This window comes from Drosophila biarmipes, unplaced genomic scaffold (genome assembly GCF_025231255.1).
Source record: "Drosophila biarmipes strain raj3 unplaced genomic scaffold, RU_DBia_V1.1 ptg000026l, whole genome shotgun sequence".
Classification (NCBI taxonomy): domain Eukaryota; kingdom Metazoa; phylum Arthropoda; class Insecta; order Diptera; family Drosophilidae; genus Drosophila; species Drosophila biarmipes.
In genome coordinates this window covers 176,329-195,352 of record NW_026114542.1, presented here as the reverse complement: position 1 = coordinate 195,352, position 19,024 = coordinate 176,329, and the positions used below count along the sequence as shown (strand labels likewise).

Here is a 19,024-nt window from a genome sequence, read left to right as displayed (position 1 = left end):
CTTATATTGATATGTTAATCAAATTGGTCTCTTACTTGAAAATCTAGACCTTAGGAATATTTTTATATTATATGTTTGCCAATCTTCGCGTCACTAATAAGATGACGATTCATATTGTTATTATTAGATGGTCGAGTTGTACTTATATTGATATGTTAATCAAATTGGTCTCTTACTTGAAAATCTAGACCTTAGGAATATTTTTATATTATATGTTTGCCAATCTTCGCGTCACTAATAAGATGACGATTCATATTGTTATTATTAGATGGTCGAGTTGTACTTATATTGATATGTTAATCAAATTGGTCTCTTACTTGAAAATCTAGACCTTAGGAATATTTTTATATTATATGTTTGCCAATCTTCGCGTCACTAATAAGATGACGATTCATATTGTTATTATTAGATGGTCGAGTTGTACTTATATTGATATGTTAATCAAATTGGTCTCTTACTTGAAAATCTAGACCTTAGGAATATTTTTATATTATATGTTTGCCAATCTTCGCGTCACTAATAAGATGACGATTCATATTATTATTAGATGGTCGAGTTGTACTTATATTGATATGTTAATCAAATTGGTCTCTTACTTGAAAATCTAGACCTTAGGAATATTTTTATATTATATGTTTGCCAATCTTCGCGTCACTAATAAGATGACGATTCATATTGTTATTATTAGATGGTCGAGTTGTACTTATATTGATATGTTAATCAAATTGGTCTCTTACTTGAAAATCTAGACCTTAGGAATATTTTTATATTATATGTTTGCCAATCTTCGCGTCACTAATAAGATGACGATTCATATTGTTATTATTAGATGGTCGAGTTGTACTTATATTGATATGTTAATCAAATTGGTCTCTTACTTGAAAATCTAGACCTTAGGAATATTTTTATATTATATGTTTGCCAATCTTCGCGTCACTAATAAGATGACGATTCATATTGTTATTATTAGATGGTCGAGTTGTACTTATATTGATATGTTAATCAAATTGGTCTCTTACTTGAAAATCTAGACCTTAGGAATATTTTTATATTATATGTTTGCCAATCTTCGCGTCACTAATAAGATGACGATTCATATTGTTATTATTAGATGGTCGAGTTGTACTTATATTGATATGTTAATCAAATTGGTCTCTTACTTGAAAATCTAGACCTTAGGAATGTAATATATAAAGGATTAAAAATTCGCCACAAAGCCAAGCAAACAATCAATGCATACAAATAGATTGTTGGTTGAACTTTATATAAGAAGTTCAACACAACAAATAAATTATGCAATTTTATTATCGAATCATCAAGCAAAGGATAAGCTTCAGTGGATCGCAGTATGGCAGCTGCTCAACCACTTACAACACCTTGCCTGTTACAAAAGTCGTTTACAATTGATTCTAGGCTTTGTCATTGTATTAAATAATGCTTTTATATGTAACTAGCGCGGCATCAGGTGATCAAAGATCCTCCCAATTTACTATGTTACAAATTACATTGGCATCACATCCATTGTCGTTTAAAAAGTAAATTATAAACTTTAAATGGTTTAGAAGCCATACAATGCAAATTGCCCCTTATTTATCATTGCAGTCCAGCACGGATACGACCTTAGAGGCGTTCAGGCATAATCCAACGGACGTAGCGTCATACCACTGTTCGCTCGAACAAGTATTGTGCCATTGGTCCGTACCTGCGGTTCCTCTCGTACTACGCAGGAATGCTGTCGCAACAACGTTTTGTCATTAGTAGGGTAAAACTAACCTGTCTCACGACGGTCTAAACCCAGCTCACGTTCCCTTGCATGGGTGAACAATCCAACGCTTGGTGAATTTTGCTTCACAATGATAGGAAGAGCCGACATCGAAGGATCAAAAAGCGACGTCGCTATGAACGCTTGGCCGCCACAAGCCAGTTATCCCTATGGTAACTTTTCTGACACCTCTTGTTAAAAACTCTTTAAACCAAAAGGATCGATAGGCCGAGCTTTTGCTGTCCCTGTGTGTACTGAACACCGAGATCAAGTCAGCATTTGCCCTTTTGCTCTATGTGTGGTTTCTGTCCGCACTGAGCTGGCCTTGGGACACCTCCGTTATTATTTGAGAGATGTACCGCCCCAGTCAAACTCCCTACCTGGCAATGTCCTTGAATTGGATCATACCTGAGTAATTGGAGTTATACCAAATTTTCAAATCAAAAATACATAAATGCACCGTTTTATTAAAGAATTTGTTTGCGATTATATAACAAACTCGTGATACTTTGATCAAGAAGCTTGCATCAAAACCCAATACCATAAGATATAATAAATATATCCGTATAATGGCTAGGAAATGATACACGTTCCATTTAATCAAGTAAGTAAGGAAACAATAAGAGTAGTGGTATTTCATTGGCGATACCAAACCGAGGTCTAATATCTCCCACTTATTCTACACCTCTTATGTCTCCTTACACTGCCAGATTAGAGTCAAGCTCAAAAGGGTCTTCTTTCCCCGCTAATTATTCCAAGCCCGTTCCCTTGGCTGTGGTTTCGCTAGATAGTAGATAGGGACAGTAGGAATCTCGTTAATCCATTCATGCGCGTCACTAATTAGATGACGAGGCATTTGGCTACCTTAAGAGAGTCATAGTTACTCCCGCCGTTGACCCGCGCTTACTTGAATTTCTTCACTTTGACATTCAGAGCACTGGGCAGAAATCACATTGTGTCAACACCCGCTAGGGCCATCACAATGCTTTGTTTTAATTAGACAGTCGGATTCCCCAAGTCCGTGCCAGTTCTGAATTGATTGTTAATTGATAATCGTTATAATTAATAAGAACTAATTGGTTTAACCCAATTAGTATTCTTAAAAATTTTAGCAAGAAAGTTCCACAATTGGCTACGTAACTAAACTATCCGGGGAACAAGTAACTAACATAAATGCTAGAAACTCTATTTACCCAGAACGAGCACATAAACCATGTTATTGTTTCCCAATCAAGCCCGACTATCTCAATCTTCAGAGCCAATCCTTATCCCGAAGTTACGGATCTAATTTGCCGACTTCCCTTACCTACATTATTCTATCGACTAGAGACTCTTCACCTTGGAGACCAGCTGCGGATATTGGTACGGCCTGTTGAGAAGTTTGCGTGTCCCCACCATAAATTTTCAAGGTCCGAGGAGAAAATATCGACACAACAGTATATGTCATGCTCTTCTAGCCCATCTACCATATCTCTCTGCGAAAGACTTCCATGGTAGTACGGCTATAAAACAGAAAAGAAAACTCTTCCGATATCTCTCGACGGCTTCTTTATGGTCGTTCCTGTTGCCAGGATGAGCACGAGGCCCATATTTAATAACAAACGGATACTCAACAGGTTACGGAATTGGAACCGTATTCCCTTTCGTTCAAAATTATTCAAGTATATTAATTTAGCTAGATTTTATATAATATATATATTTGTTTGGCATTTGTATTTTACTTGAAAATTTTCGGCTTTCGCCTTGAACTTAGGACCGACTAACTCGTGATCAACCACTGTTCACACGAAACCCTTCTCCACTTCAGTCCTCCAAGGTCTCATTCGATTATTTGCTACTACCACCAAGATCTGTACCAATGGCAGCTCCATGCAGGCTTACGCCAAACACTTCTACGCATACCATTGTACCTTCCTACTCACTAAAGTTTCAAAATTTATATTACAAGTAATATAAATCATCTACTTTAGCGGTAATGTATAGGTATACAACTTAAGCGCCATCCATTTTAAGGGCTAGTTGCTTCGGCAGGTGAGTTGTTACACACTCCTTAGCGGATTTCGACTTCCATGATCACCGTCCTGCTGTTTTAAGCAACCAACGCCTTTCATGGTATCTGCATGAGTTGTTAATTTGGGCACCGTAACATTACGTTTGGTTCATCCCACAGCGCCAGTTCTGCTTACCAAAAGTGGCCCACTGGGCACATTATATCATAACCTTGAACTTCATATCAAGAAAGTTAAGGTTCTTACCCATTTAAAGTTTGAGAATAGGTTAAGATCGTTTCGACCCTAAGGCCTCTAATCATTCGCTTTACCAGATAAGATTATTTTATATAATATTAAAATGCACCAGCTATCCTGAGGGAAACTTCGGAAGGAACCAGCTACTAGATGGTTCGATTGGTCTTTCGCCCCTATACTCAATTCTGACAATCGATTTGCACGTCAGAACTGTTTCGGTCTTCCATCAGGGTTTCCCCTGACTTCAACCTGATCAAGTATAGTTCACCATCTTTCGGGTCACAGCATATATGCTCAAGGTACGTTCCAGTTAGAGGCATAAATAATATAAATATCATTATACATAACTATATAGAACGCCCCGGGATTGTGTTAATTAGCTATAAATAGTTAAAAAACTAATCCCATTATTAGTCAAGTTAATTACGCTATTAGGTTTATATCCCAATAACTTGCACATATGTTAGACTCCTTGGTCCGTGTTTCAAGACGGGTCCCGAAGGTATCCTGAATCTTTCGCATTGTTAATCCTACAAGTGCATATAATAAACACAAAAATCAATGATAATTATGCCATTATATAATTCCGAAAAATTAACGCACTGTATTCATATAAATCTATCAGCACTTTATCAAATTAATAACATTTATTCTGTGTTAAAATGCAAGCAAATTAATTTGAATAAACTATAAGTTATATTTTATGATAAATTTGGTATGCTAATAGATTACAATGTCCTTATATGGAAAAAATGCACACTATTATCATAATATTGTTTAAATATTACAATTCTAATGATGAATTTTCCATAACGGATATTCAGGTTCATCGGGCTTAACCTCTAAGCAGTTTCACGTACTGTTTAACTCTCTATTCAGAGTTCTTTTCAACTTTCCCTCACGGTACTTGTTTACTATCGGTCTCATGGTTATATTTAGTTTTAGATGGAGTTTACCACCCACTTAGTGCTGCACTATCAAGCAACACGACTCTTTGGAAACATCATCTAGTAATCATTAACGTTATACGGGCCTGGCACCCTCTATGGGTAAATGGCCTCATTTAAGAAGGACTTAAATCGTTAATTTCTCATACTAGAATATTGACGCTCCATACACTGCATCTCACATTTGCCATATAGACAAAGTGACTTAGTGCTGAACTGATTTCTTTTCGCTCGCCGCTACTAAGAAAATCCTTGTTAGTTTCTTTTCCTCCCCTAATTAATATGCTTAAATTCAGGGGGTAGTCCTATATGAGTTGAGGTTGTGTATAACTTTTATATGCAATTAATTCTTTATATATAATGATAAAACATTTTATTAAATTCGTTATATTAATAATATCTGTATATAAATGGCATTTGTTTGATTTAACGAATCAACGAAGAACAATAATATTGTCAACGGTTTTCTATTTTCTAATCATTAATAAGAGACAATTCTAGATAAATTTTTATGCTAGACATTTCTCAGTATCATTTGATTGAAAAAGAAAATATTTCTCTTCGTTTTTCACATTCAAATTATTTACTAATGTGAGATAATGTTTTTCATATATTTTTTAATATTATGAATAAAATAATTAAATTATTATTATCCAATAATATACCATATGCTTATAAAATTTCATTATAAAATTTGTATAAGCAACTTAATTAGCATAGTCTTACAACCCTCAACCATATGTAGTCCAAGCAGCACTATAAAATTAATTAAAGTACATAACAGCATGGACTGCGATATGCGTTCAAAATGTCGATGTTCATGTGTCCTGCAGTTCACACGATGACGCACAGTTTGCTGCGTTCTTCATCGACCCATGAGCCGAGTGATCCACCGCTTAGAGTTTTATAAATTGGTTTCTTAATTTTGTCAAATATGTTTTTATTGAAAGAAATTAAAAATACACCATTTTACTGGCATATATCAATTCCTTCAATAAATTTATTTTTATACCTAAAACGAATGCTGCGAAATGTCTTAGTTTTATATAACCAATATATATCAAAGTATTTCTTTTTAAATTGCATTTATTGTAAATAAATATATATATATATATATTAATACTTTTTTAGCGATATAAATTGAAATTTATATAAAACATTAACCTGTATAAAACCAGGTACAACATTGTACATTTTAGGTTGTTGCATTATCCAATGTATGCGCATAACTGAGATGAACAATACATATCGCAACGCGTGTATATTATGGTCCATATACACACAGTATTTTAATTGTGTTTATATACAATAATAATTTAATATTATTATTTTAATAATTCGATTTGCTTGTTCGAATTTTTATTTGTTTGTTTTGGCTGCTTATTATTTCTCTCATATGTATTAAATACAATATATAATTTTAATATTTGCATTATTTCGATTTGCTTGTTCGAAATTTCATTTGATCTATATTAGATCATATACATTTTGGCAATTCATATTTTATTTGTATTACTATAATGTATTTATTATAATATAAACAAATATTTTATTAACGGTAAGGATATACAATAATAATTTAATATTATTATTTTAATAATTCGATTTGCTTGTTCGAATTTTTATTTGTTTGCTTTGGCTGCTTATTATTTCTCTCATATGTATTAAATACAATATATAATTTTAATATTTGCATTATTTCGATTTGCTTGTTCGAAATTTTATTTGATCTATATTAGATCTCATATACATTTTGGCAATTCATATTTTATTTGTATTATTATAATGTATTTATTATAATATAAACAAATATTTTATTAACGGTAAGGATATACAATAATAATTTAATATTATTATTTTAATAATTCGATTTGCTTGTTCGAATTTTTATTTGTTTGCTTTGGCTGCTTATTAATTTCTCTCATATGTATTAAATACAATATATAATTTTAATATTTGCATTATTTCGATTTGCTTGTTCGAAATTTCATTTGATCTATAATAGATCTCATATACATTTTGGCAATTCATATTTTATTTGTAATACTATAATGTATTTATTATAATATAAACAAATATTTTATTAACGGTAAGGATATTAAAACATTAATGATCCTTCCGCAGGTTCACCTACGGAAACCTTGTTACGACTTTTACTTCCTCTAAATAATCAAGTTCGGTCAACTTTTGCGAAACAACCGTAACACGCAAGGCGTCACAGTGATCACGTCCGGAGACCTCACTAAATAATTCAATCGGTAGTAGCGACGGGCGGTGTGTACAAAGGGCAGGGACGTAATCAATGCGAGTTAATGACTCACACTTACTGGGAATTCCAAGTTCATGTGAACAGTTTCAGTTCACAATCCCAAGCATGAAAGTGGTTCAGCGGTTTACCCGGACCTCTCGGTCTAGGAAATACACGTTGATACTTTCATTGTAGCGCGCGTGCAGCCCAGGACATCTAAGGGCATCACAGACCTGTTATTGCTCAATCTCATTATTGCTAGACGCAATTTGTCCATTTAAGAAGCTAGTGTCCTTATAATGGGACAAACCAACAGGTACGGCTCCACTTATATAAACACATTCAAACACAATAAACATTTTACTGCCACCATGAATGAAGGCTATATAAGCTTCAACACCATAATCCTGAAGATATCTATTTAATATATTTGAGTCTCGTTCGTTATCGGAATTAACCAGACAAATCACTCCACGAACTAAGAACGGCCATGCACCACCACCCATAGATTCGAGAAAGAGCTATCAATCTGTCTTACACACTTATGTTCGGACCTGGTAAGTTTTCCCGTGTTGAGTCAAATTAAGCCGCAGGCTCCACTCCTGGTGGTGCCCTTCCGTCAATTCCTTTAAGTTTCAGCTTTGCAACCATACTTCCCCCGGAGCCCAAAAGCTTTGGTTTCCCGGGAAGCGACTGAGAGAGCCATAAAAGTAGCTACACCCAATTGCTAGCTGGCATCGTTTATGGTTAGAACTAGGGCGGTATCTGATCGCCTTCGAACCTCTAACTTTCGTTCTTGATTAATGAAAACATCTTTGGCAAATGCTTTCGCTTAAGTTAGTCTTACGACGGTCCAAGAATTTCACCTCTCGCGTCGTAATACTAATGCCCCCAAACTGCTTCTATTAATCATTACCTCTTGATCTGAAAACCAATGAAAGCAGAACAGAGGTCTTATTTCATTATCCCATGCACAGAATATTCAGGCATTTGAAGCCTGCTTTAAGCACTCTAATTTGTTCAAAGTAATTGTACCGGCCCACAATAACACTCGTTTAAGAGCACTAATGCAGGTTTTTAAATAGGAGGAACATATGAAAAAATACAAGTATCTAAGCACATGTAAGAACTCCACCGGTAATACGCTTACATACATAAAGGTATAGTACTAACCACAATTGTAAGTTGTACTACCCGTATGAAGCACAAGTTCAACTACGAACGTTTTAACCGCAACAACTTTAATATACGCTATTGGAGCTGGAATTACCGCGGCTGCTGGCACCAGACTTGCCCTCCAATTGGTCCTTGTTAAAGGATTTAAAGTGTACTCATTCCAATTACAGGGCCTCGGATATGAGTCCTGTATTGTTATTTTTCGTCACTACCTCCCCGAGCTGGGAGTGGGTAATTTACGCGCCTGCTGCCTTCCTTAGATGTGGTAGCCGTTTCTCAGGCTCCCTCTCCGGAATCGAACCCTGATTCCCCGTTACCCGTTGCAACCATGGTAGTCCTAGATACTACCATCAAAAGTTGATAGGGCAGACATTTGAAAGATCTGTCGTCGGTACAAGACCATACGATCTGCATGTTATCTAGAGTTCAACCAATATAACGATCTTGCGATCGCTTGGTTTTAGCCTAATAAAAGCACATGTTCCATAAGGTTCATGTTTTAATTGCATGTATTAGCTCTAGAATTACCACAGTTATCCAAGTAACTGTTAACGATCTAAGGAACCATAACTGATATAATGAGCCTTTTGCGGTTTCACTTTTAATTCGTGTGTACTTAGACATGCATGGCTTAATCTTTGAGACAAGCATATAACTACTGGCAGGATCAACCAGAATAATGTTTTTATTCATATTTCATTCATATTTTTTGAATAGAAATTAGCAATATATATGTTGTTATAGATTTTATTTCTATCGAATACGGCCATTTTTATATAGCATTCGTATACGTTTGTTTTCCAATTTATACTTGTTTCGCCACTAATAATAACAAGTTTTTATTGATGTCAAAAAGAATCATATTCTTTATAAACACAATATTTATTTTTCATATATTTTCTTTATATATGCACATTTCATTCTAAAATATCATTTTTGTTCGACATACATAATATATTGTATCCACACATGTACAATTTTTGTTTAACCAATATAAGATATTGAGTTAATCATTTGTATTTTGACGATAAATTTAAAATTTATCTATATATATCCATATAAGTCTCTGGTAATATATAAAATAGAACCGAGTGTATATATATAATTATTACTACTATATTTATTTCTTAAATAATATATACTTATATATTATTTATATATATACTCTTTATTATATATTATATAATTTCTTAAATAACTCTCTTAATAGCTATTTTTTATTATCAACAATATAAGTTGATATTAATATTGAAAATGTATTCATAATTACATTTTTATATTTCTTTGGTAGACTTTTATGTACTATTATTATTTAATAATACACATATAATATAAATCATGTTAGCCTACCTCCTAAAATTAACGATAAAATTCGGAAACAATTTGTTATTCTATGTACAATAGAAACTTGGCCTTTGTTTCAACGTTATTATCTTTGGGCTTAAAATATTAACCGCGGAGCCAAGTCTCGTATTCAAATAAATGAATAAAGAAACAAATTTGACGGATAATATCTTCTCTACTGACATATGTCAATAGCAGACGGCCGGCCCATTGACCATCCTATAGTAGTTTTTGGACACGCTGTCTCCCATTCGGGTATATTCAATTTACTTTGCCACTCACCCATATAGTGTTCTCTTATATAATAAGACAACGCACTTTTATATTCATTATATGGATATATTGCCTTCCTCATATTTGCCACACCACCTATAGTAGTTTTTGGACACGCTGTCTCCCATTCGGGTATATTCAATTTACTTTGCCACTCACCCATATAGTGTTCTCTTATATAATAAGAAAACGCACTTTTATTTTCATTATATGGATATATTGCCTTCCTCATATTTGCCACACCACCTATAGTAGTTTTTGGACACGCTGTCTCCCATTCGGGTATATTCAATTTACTTTGCCACTCACCCATATAGTGTTCTCTTATATAATAAGAAAACGCACTTTTATTTTCATTATATGGATATATTGCCTTCCTCATATTTGCCACACCACCTATAGTAGTTTTTGGACACGCTGTCTCCCATTCGGGTATATTCAATTCTCTTTGCCACTCACCCTTATAGTATTCTCTTATTTAATAAGAATACTAAAATACTTCTCATATTATAGATGTAATCTATTAACTTCTCAATATCCATACGGTTTATGTATGGTATTGACAAAATCCTATGCATTTGCATAAGATTTATTTTGCCACAATTTATAGTACTAGTGCCGCCCTCACTAGGTATAAATATCTCATTTCGCTAGTAGTGTATGGGCAAATTCTACTAGCTATTCTCATAAATATGTCACTTATATGCCATATCTATACAATTCATGCACTTTTATATGTATATTTGCTATATTATACATTATTATGCCTTATAGGTATTATACCTATAAGCCACATCCATACGATTGCTTAATATAAATATATGTATAATTTTTTATACATATTTTTTTTTTATTTATGTATGGTTTTTTATTCATATCCATATACTGTATTCACTTTTATATGGATATGATTGGCGTTTTATATAGTATTGACAAAATCATAAGTTTGACCAATACGAGGAGAGGTCCGCCAACGACCACCTCCCTATAGGTGTTTTTGGACACGCTGTCTCCCATTCGACTGCTTACTATACTAGGGGCTACCCGCTCCGTATGATATTCTCTCATATAACAAGAGAATGCAAGAAATATTCGTATTTTATGAATATAATCCATTTATTTTTCAATATCCATACGTTTTACTTAGTTTTTTGTACGGTATTGACAAAATCCTATGCATTTGCATAAGATTTATTTTGCCACAATTTATAGTACTAGTGCCGCCCTCACTAGGTATAAATATCTCATTTCGCTAGTAGTGTATGGGGAAATTCTACTAGCTATTCTCATAAATATGTCACTTATATGCCATATCTATACAATTCATGCACTTTTATATGTATATTTGCTATATTATACATTATTATGCCTTATAGGTATTATACCTATAAGCCACATCCATACGATTGCTTAATATAAATATATGTATAATTTTTTATACATATTTTTTTTTTATTTTTGTATGGTTTTTTATTCATATCCATATACTGTATTCAATTTTATATGGATATGATTGGCGTTTTATATAGTATTGACAAAATCATAAGTTTGACCAATACGAGGAGAGGTCCGCCAACGACCACCTCCCTATAGGTGTTTTTGGACACGCTGTCTCCCATTCGACTGCTTACTATACTAGGGGCTACCCGCTCCGTATGATATTCTCTCATATAACAAGAGAATGCAAGAAATATTCGTATTTTATGAATATAATCCATTTATTTTTCAATATCCATACGTTTTACTTAGTTTTTTGTACGGTATTGACAAAATCCTATGCATTTGCATAAGATTTATTTTGCCACAATTTATAGTACTAGTGCCGCCCTCACTAGGTATAAATATCTCATTTCGCTAGTAGTGTATGGGCAAATTCTACTAGCTATTCTCATAAATATGTCACTTATATGCCATATCTATACAATTCATGCACTTTTATATGTATATTTGCTATATTATACATTATTATGCCTTATAGGTATTATACCTATAAGCCACATCCATACGATTGCTTAATATAAATATATGTATAATTTTTTATACATATTTTTTTTTATTTATGTATGGTTTTTTATTCATATCCATATACTGTATTCACTTTTATATGGATATGATTGGCGTTTTATATAGTATTGACAAAATCATAAGTTTGACCAATACGAGGAGAGGTCCGCCAACGACCACCTCCCTATAGGTGTTTTTGGACACGCTGTCTCCCATTCGACTGCTTACTATACTAGGGGCTACCCGCTCCGTATGATATTCTCTCATATAACAAGAGAATGCAAGAAATATTCGTATTTTATGAATATAATCCATTTATTTTTCAATATCCATACGTTTTACTTAGTTTTTTGTACGGTATTGACAAAATCCTATGCATTTGCATAAGATTTATTTTGCCACAATTTATAGTACTAGTGCCGCCCTCACTAGGTATAAATATCTCATTTCGCTAGTAGTGTATGGGCAAATTCTACTAGCTATTCTCATAAATATGTCACTTATATGCCATATCTATACAATTCATGCACTTTTATATGTATATTTGCTATATTATACATTATTATGCCTTATAGGTATTATACCTATAAGCCACATCCATACGATTGCTTAATATAAATATATGTATAATTTTTTATACATATTTTTTTTTATTTATGTATGGTTTTTTATTCATATCCATATACTGTATTCACTTTTATATGGATATGATTGGCGTTTTATATAGTATTGACAAAATCATAAGTTTGACCAATACGAGGAGAGGTCCGCCAACGACCACCTCCCTATAGGTGTTTTTGGACACGCTGTCTCCCATTCGACTGCTTACTATACTAGGGGCTGCCCGCTCCGTATGATATTCTCTCGTATAACAAGAGAATGCAAGAAATATTCGTATTTTATGAATATAATCCATTTATTTTTCAATATCCATACGTTTTACTTAGTTTTTTGTACGGTATTGACAAAATCCTATGCATTTGCATAAGATTTATTTTGCCACAATTTATAGTACTAGTGCCGCCCTCACTAGGTATAAATATCTCATTTCGCTAGTAGTGTATGGGCAAATTCTACTAGCTATTCTCATAAATGCCTTCTTTATGCCATATCTATACAATTTATGCACTTTTATATGTATATTTGCTAATATTATACATTATTATGCCTTATAGGTATTATACCTATAAGCCATATACATACGATTTCATTTTTTTATTTATATATGGTTTTGTATTTATAACCATATACCGTATTTACTTTTATAAGGATATGATTGGCGTTTTATATAGTATTGACAAAATTATAAGTTTGACAAACACTTTTTTAAGTCTTTTAGTTAAAATTGTCATTTTTAATTGACTATCTAAACACTAGATATATTTGCACATGGAGCAAAGAGTATAAAAATTGGTCGCGTCACTAATAATATCGCGATACATTTTTACTACCATCAAAATACCACATACGTTTATATGTCCTCTTTATTTAATTTGGTTTCTAAACCTCAGGAATAGTTTTAATTATATGTGCGCTCTAAGTTGAATGAATTTCTTGAATCTCTTTACTTGAATTTCTAAGACTTAAAAATATTTATAAATAGATGTCCTATTGCATAATATTTTTTTATCGCTTCACTTATAAAATAACGATCCTGCCTTTCTACCTTTGAATAAACATTCATATAAACATGGAGAAAAAAACGTTCGCGTCACTAACAGTATGTGACGATAAAATTTTGCTAACATTAAAAGGAACATATTTTTATATGTCAACTCTTAGTTGAATTGGTCTATTGCTTAAGATTCTAGACCTTAGGAATATTTTTATATTATATGTTTGCCAATCTTCGCGTCACTAAAAAGATGACGATTCATATTGTTATTATTAGATGGTCGAGTTGTACTTATATTGATATGTTAATCAAATTGGTCTCTTACTTGAAAATCTAGACCTTAGGAATATTTTTATATTATATGTTTGCCAATCTTCGCGTCACTAATAAGATGACGATTCATATTATTATTAGATGGTCGAGTTGTACTTATATTGATATGTTAATCAAATTGGTCTCTTACTTGAAAATCTAGACCTTAGGAATATTTTTATATTATATGTTTGCCAATCTTCGCGTCACTAATAAGATGACGATTCATATTATTATTAGATGGTCGAGTTGTACTTATATTGATATGTTAATCAAATTGGTCTCTTACTTGAAAATCTAGACCTTAGGAATATTTTTATATTATATGTTTGCCAATCTTCGCGTCACTAATAAGATGACGATTCATATTGTTATTATTAGATGGTCGAGTTGTACTTATATTGATATGTTAATCAAATTGGTCTCTTACTTGAAAATCTAGACCTTAGGAATATTTTTATATTATATGTTTGCCAATCTTCGCGTCACTAATAAGATGACGATTCATATTGTTATTATTAGATGGTCGAGTTGTACTTATATTGATATGTTAATCAAATTGGTCTCTTACTTGAAAATCTAGACCTTAGGAATATTTTTATATTATATGTTTGCCAATCTTCGCGTCACTAATAAGATGACGATTCATATTGTTATTATTAGATGGTCGAGTTGTACTTATATTGATATGTTAATCAAATTGGTCTCTTACTTGAAAATCTAGACCTTAGGAATGTAATATATAAAGGATTAAAAATTCGCCACAAAGCCAAGCAAACAATCAATGCATACAAATAGATTGTTGGTTGAACTTTATATAAGAAGTTCAACACAACAAATAAATTATGCAATTTTATTATCGAATCATCAAGCAAAGGATAAGCTTCAGTGGATCGCAGTATGGCAGCTGCTCAACCACTTACAACACCTTGCCTGTTACAAAAGTCGTTTACAATTGATTCTAGGCTTTGTCATTGTATTAAATAATGCTTTTATATGTAACTAGCGCGGCATCAGGTGATCAAAGATCCTCCCAATTTACTATGTTACAAATTACATTGGCATCACATCCATTGTCGTTTAAAAAGTAAATTATAAACTTTAAATGGTTTAGAAGCCATACAATGCAAATTGCCCCTTATTTATCATTGCAGTCCAGCACGGATACGACCTTAGAGGCGTTCAGGCATAATCCAACGGACGTAGCGTCATACCACTGTTCGCTCGAACAAGTATTGTGCCATTGGTCCGTACCTGCGGTTCCTCTCGTACTACGCAGGAATGCTGTCGCAACAACGTTTTGTCATTAGTAGGGTAAAACTAACCTGTCTCACGACGGTCTAAACCCAGCTCACGTTCCCTTGCATGGGTGAACAATCCAACGCTTGGTGAATTTTGCTTCACAATGATAGGAAGAGCCGACATCGAAGGATCAAAAAGCGACGTCGCTATGAACGCTTGGCCGCCACAAGCCAGTTATCCCTATGGTAACTTTTCTGACACCTCTTGTTAAAAACTCTTTAAACCAAAAGGATCGATAGGCCGAGCTTTTGCTGTCCCTGTGTGTACTGAACACCGAGATCAAGTCAGCATTTGCCCTTTTGCTCTATGTGTGGTTTCTGTCCGCACTGAGCTGGCCTTGGGACACCTCCGTTATTATTTGAGAGATGTACCGCCCCAGTCAAACTCCCTACCTGGCAATGTCCTTGAATTGGATCATACCTGAGTAATTGGAGTTATACCAAATTTTCAAATCAAAAATACATAAATGCACCGTTTTATTAAAGAATTTGTTTGCGATTATATAACAAACTCGTGATACTTTGATCAAGAAGCTTGCATCAAAACCCAATACCATAAGATATAATAAATATATCCGTATAATGGCTAGGAAATGATACACGTTCCATTTAATCAAGTAAGTAAGGAAACAATAAGAGTAGTGGTATTTCATTGGCGATACCAAACCGAGGTCTAATATCTCCCACTTATTCTACACCTCTTATGTCTCCTTACACTGCCAGATTAGAGTCAAGCTCAAAAGGGTCTTCTTTCCCCGCTAATTATTCCAAGCCCGTTCCCTTGGCTGTGGTTTCGCTAGATAGTAGATAGGGACAGTAGGAATCTCGTTAATCCATTCATGCGCGTCACTAATTAGATGACGAGGCATTTGGCTACCTTAAGAGAGTCATAGTTACTCCCGCCGTTGACCCGCGCTTACTTGAATTTCTTCACTTTGACATTCAGAGCACTGGGCAGAAATCACATTGTGTCAACACCCGCTAGGGCCATCACAATGCTTTGTTTTAATTAGACAGTCGGATTCCCCAAGTCCGTGCCAGTTCTGAATTGATTGTTAATTGATAATCGTTATAATTAATAAGAACTAATTGGTTTAACCCAATTAGTATTCTTAAAAATTTTAGCAAGAAAGTTCCACAATTGGCTACGTAACTAAACTATCCGGGGAACAAGTAACTAACATAAATGCTAGAAACTCTATTTACCCAGAACGAGCACATAAACCATGTTATTGTTTCCCAATCAAGCCCGACTATCTCAATCTTCAGAGCCAATCCTTATCCCGAAGTTACGGATCTAATTTGCCGACTTCCCTTACCTACATTATTCTATCGACTAGAGACTCTTCACCTTGGAGACCAGCTGCGGATATTGGTACGGCCTGTTGAGAAGTTTGCGTGTCCCCACCATAAATTTTCAAGGTCCGAGGAGAAAATATCGACACAACAGTATATGTCATGCTCTTCTAGCCCATCTACCATATCTCTCTGCGAAAGACTTCCATGGTAGTACGGCTATAAAACAGAAAAGAAAACTCTTCCGATATCTCTCGACGGCTTCTTTATGGTCGTTCCTGTTGCCAGGATGAGCACGAGGCCCATATTTAATAACAAACGGATACTCAACAGGTTACGGAATTGGAACCGTATTCCCTTTCGTTCAAAATTATTCAAGTATATTAATTTAGCTAGATTTTATATAATATATATATTTGTTTGGCATTTGTATTTTACTTGAAAATTTTCGGCTTTCGCCTTGAACTTAGGACCGACTAACTCGTGATCAACCACTGTTCACACGAAACCCTTCTCCACTTCAGTCCTCCAAGGTCTCATTCGATTATTTGCTACTACCACCAAGATCTGTACCAATGGCAGCTCCATGCAGGCTTACGCCAAACACTTCTACGCATACCATTGTACCTTCCTACTCACTAAAGTTTCAAAATTTATATTACAAGTAATATAAATCATCTACTTTAGCGGTAATGTATAGGTATACAACTTAAGCGCCATCCATTTTAAGGGCTAGTTGCTTCGGCAGGTGAGTTGTTACACACTCCTTAGCGGATTTCGACTTCCATGATCACCGTCCTGCTGTTTTAAGCAACCAACGCCTTTCATGGTATCTGCATGAGTTGTTAATTTGGGCACCGTAACATTACGTTTGGTTCATCCCACAGCGCCAGTTCTGCTTACCAAAAGTGGCCCACTGGGCACATTATATCATAACCTTGAACTTCATATCAAGAAAGTTAAGGTTCTTACCCATTTAAAGTTTGAGAATAGGTTAAGATCGTTTCGACCCTAAGGCCTCTAATCATTCGCTTTACCAGATAAGATTATTTTATATAATATTAAAATGCACCAGCTATCCTGAGGGAAACTTCGGAAGGAACCAGCTACTAGATGGTTCGATTGGTCTTTCGCCCCTATACTCAATTCTGACAATCGATTTGCACGTCAGAACTGTTTCGGTCTTCCATCAGGGTTTCCCCTGACTTCAACCTGATCAAGTATAGTTCACCATCTTTCGGGTCACAGCATATATGCTCAAGGTACGTTCCAGTTAGAGGCATAAATAATATAAATATCATTATACATAACTATATAGAACGCCCCGGGATTGTGTTAATTAGCTATAAATAGTTAAAAAACTAATCCCATTATTAGTCAAGTTAATTACGCTATTAGGTTTATATCCCAATAACTTGCACATATGTTAGACTCCTTGGTCCGTGTTTCAAGACGGGTCCCGAAGGTATCCTGAATCTTTCGCATTGTTAATCCTACAAGTGCATATAATAAACACAAAAATCAATGATAATTATGCCATTATATAATTCCGAAAAATTAACGCACTGTATTCATATAAATCTATCAGCACTTTATCAAATTAATAACATTTATTCTGTGTTAAAATGCAAGCAAATTAATTTGAATAAACTATAAGTTATATTTTATGATAAATTTGGTATGCTAATAGATTACAATGTCCTTATATGGAAAAAATGCACACTATTATCATAATATTGTTTAAATATTACAATTCTAATGATGAATTTTCCATAACGGATATTCAGGTTCATCGGGCTTAACCTCTAAGCAGTTTCACGTACTGTTTAACTCTCTATTCAGAGTTCTTTTCAACTTTCCCTCACGGTACTTGTTTACTATCGGTCTCATGGTTATATTTAGTTTTAGATGGAGTTTACCACCCACTTAGTGCTGCACTATCAAGCAACACGACTCTTTGGAAACATCATCTAGTAATCATTAACGTTATACGGGCCTGGCACCCTCTATGGGTAAATGGCCTCATTTAAGAAGGACTTAAATCGTTAATTTCTCATACTAGAATATTGACGCTCCATACACTGCATCTCACATTTGCCATATAGACAAAGTGACTTAGTGCTGAACTGATTTCTTTTCGCTCGCCGCTACTAAGAAAATCCTTGTTAGTTTCTTTTCCTCCCCTAATTAATATGCTTAAATTCAGGGGGTAGTCCCATATGAGTTGAGGTTGTGTATAACTTTTATATGCAATTAATTCTTTATATATAATGATAAAACATTTTATTAAATTCGTTATATTAATAATATCTGTATATAAATGGCATTTGTTTGATTTAACGAATCAACGAAGAACAATAATATTGTCAACGGTTTTCTATTTTCTAATCATTAATAAGAGACAATTCTAGATAAATTTTTATGCTAGACATTTCTCAGTATCATTTGATTGAAAAAGAAAATATTTCTCTTCGTTTTTCACATTCAAATTATTTACTAA

The 19,024-nt window shown here is 33.8% G+C and overlaps 4 non-coding genes across 4 annotated transcripts; all 4 read right to left on the bottom strand.

Moving 5' to 3' along the window:
- Positions 1-1,307: 1,307 nt before the first annotated feature.
- LOC127012195 (large subunit ribosomal RNA) lies at positions 1,308-5,278 on the bottom strand. The gene has a single exon (XR_007765721.1). It is a non-coding gene; the product is annotated as a large subunit ribosomal RNA (ribosomal RNA).
- A 402-nt stretch (positions 5,279-5,680) lies between these two features.
- Positions 5,681-5,859, bottom strand: LOC127012166 (5.8S ribosomal RNA). Its single transcript, XR_007765692.1, has one exon. It is a non-coding gene; the product is annotated as a 5.8S ribosomal RNA (ribosomal RNA).
- Positions 5,860-7,062: 1,203 nt separating this feature from the next.
- LOC127012182 (small subunit ribosomal RNA) lies at positions 7,063-9,057 on the bottom strand. The gene has a single exon (XR_007765708.1). It is a non-coding gene; the product is annotated as a small subunit ribosomal RNA (ribosomal RNA).
- Positions 9,058-14,786: 5,729 nt separating this feature from the next.
- Positions 14,787-18,757, bottom strand: LOC127012193 (large subunit ribosomal RNA). Its single transcript, XR_007765719.1, has one exon. It is a non-coding gene; the product is annotated as a large subunit ribosomal RNA (ribosomal RNA).
- Between the last annotated feature and the right edge of the window lie 267 nt (positions 18,758-19,024).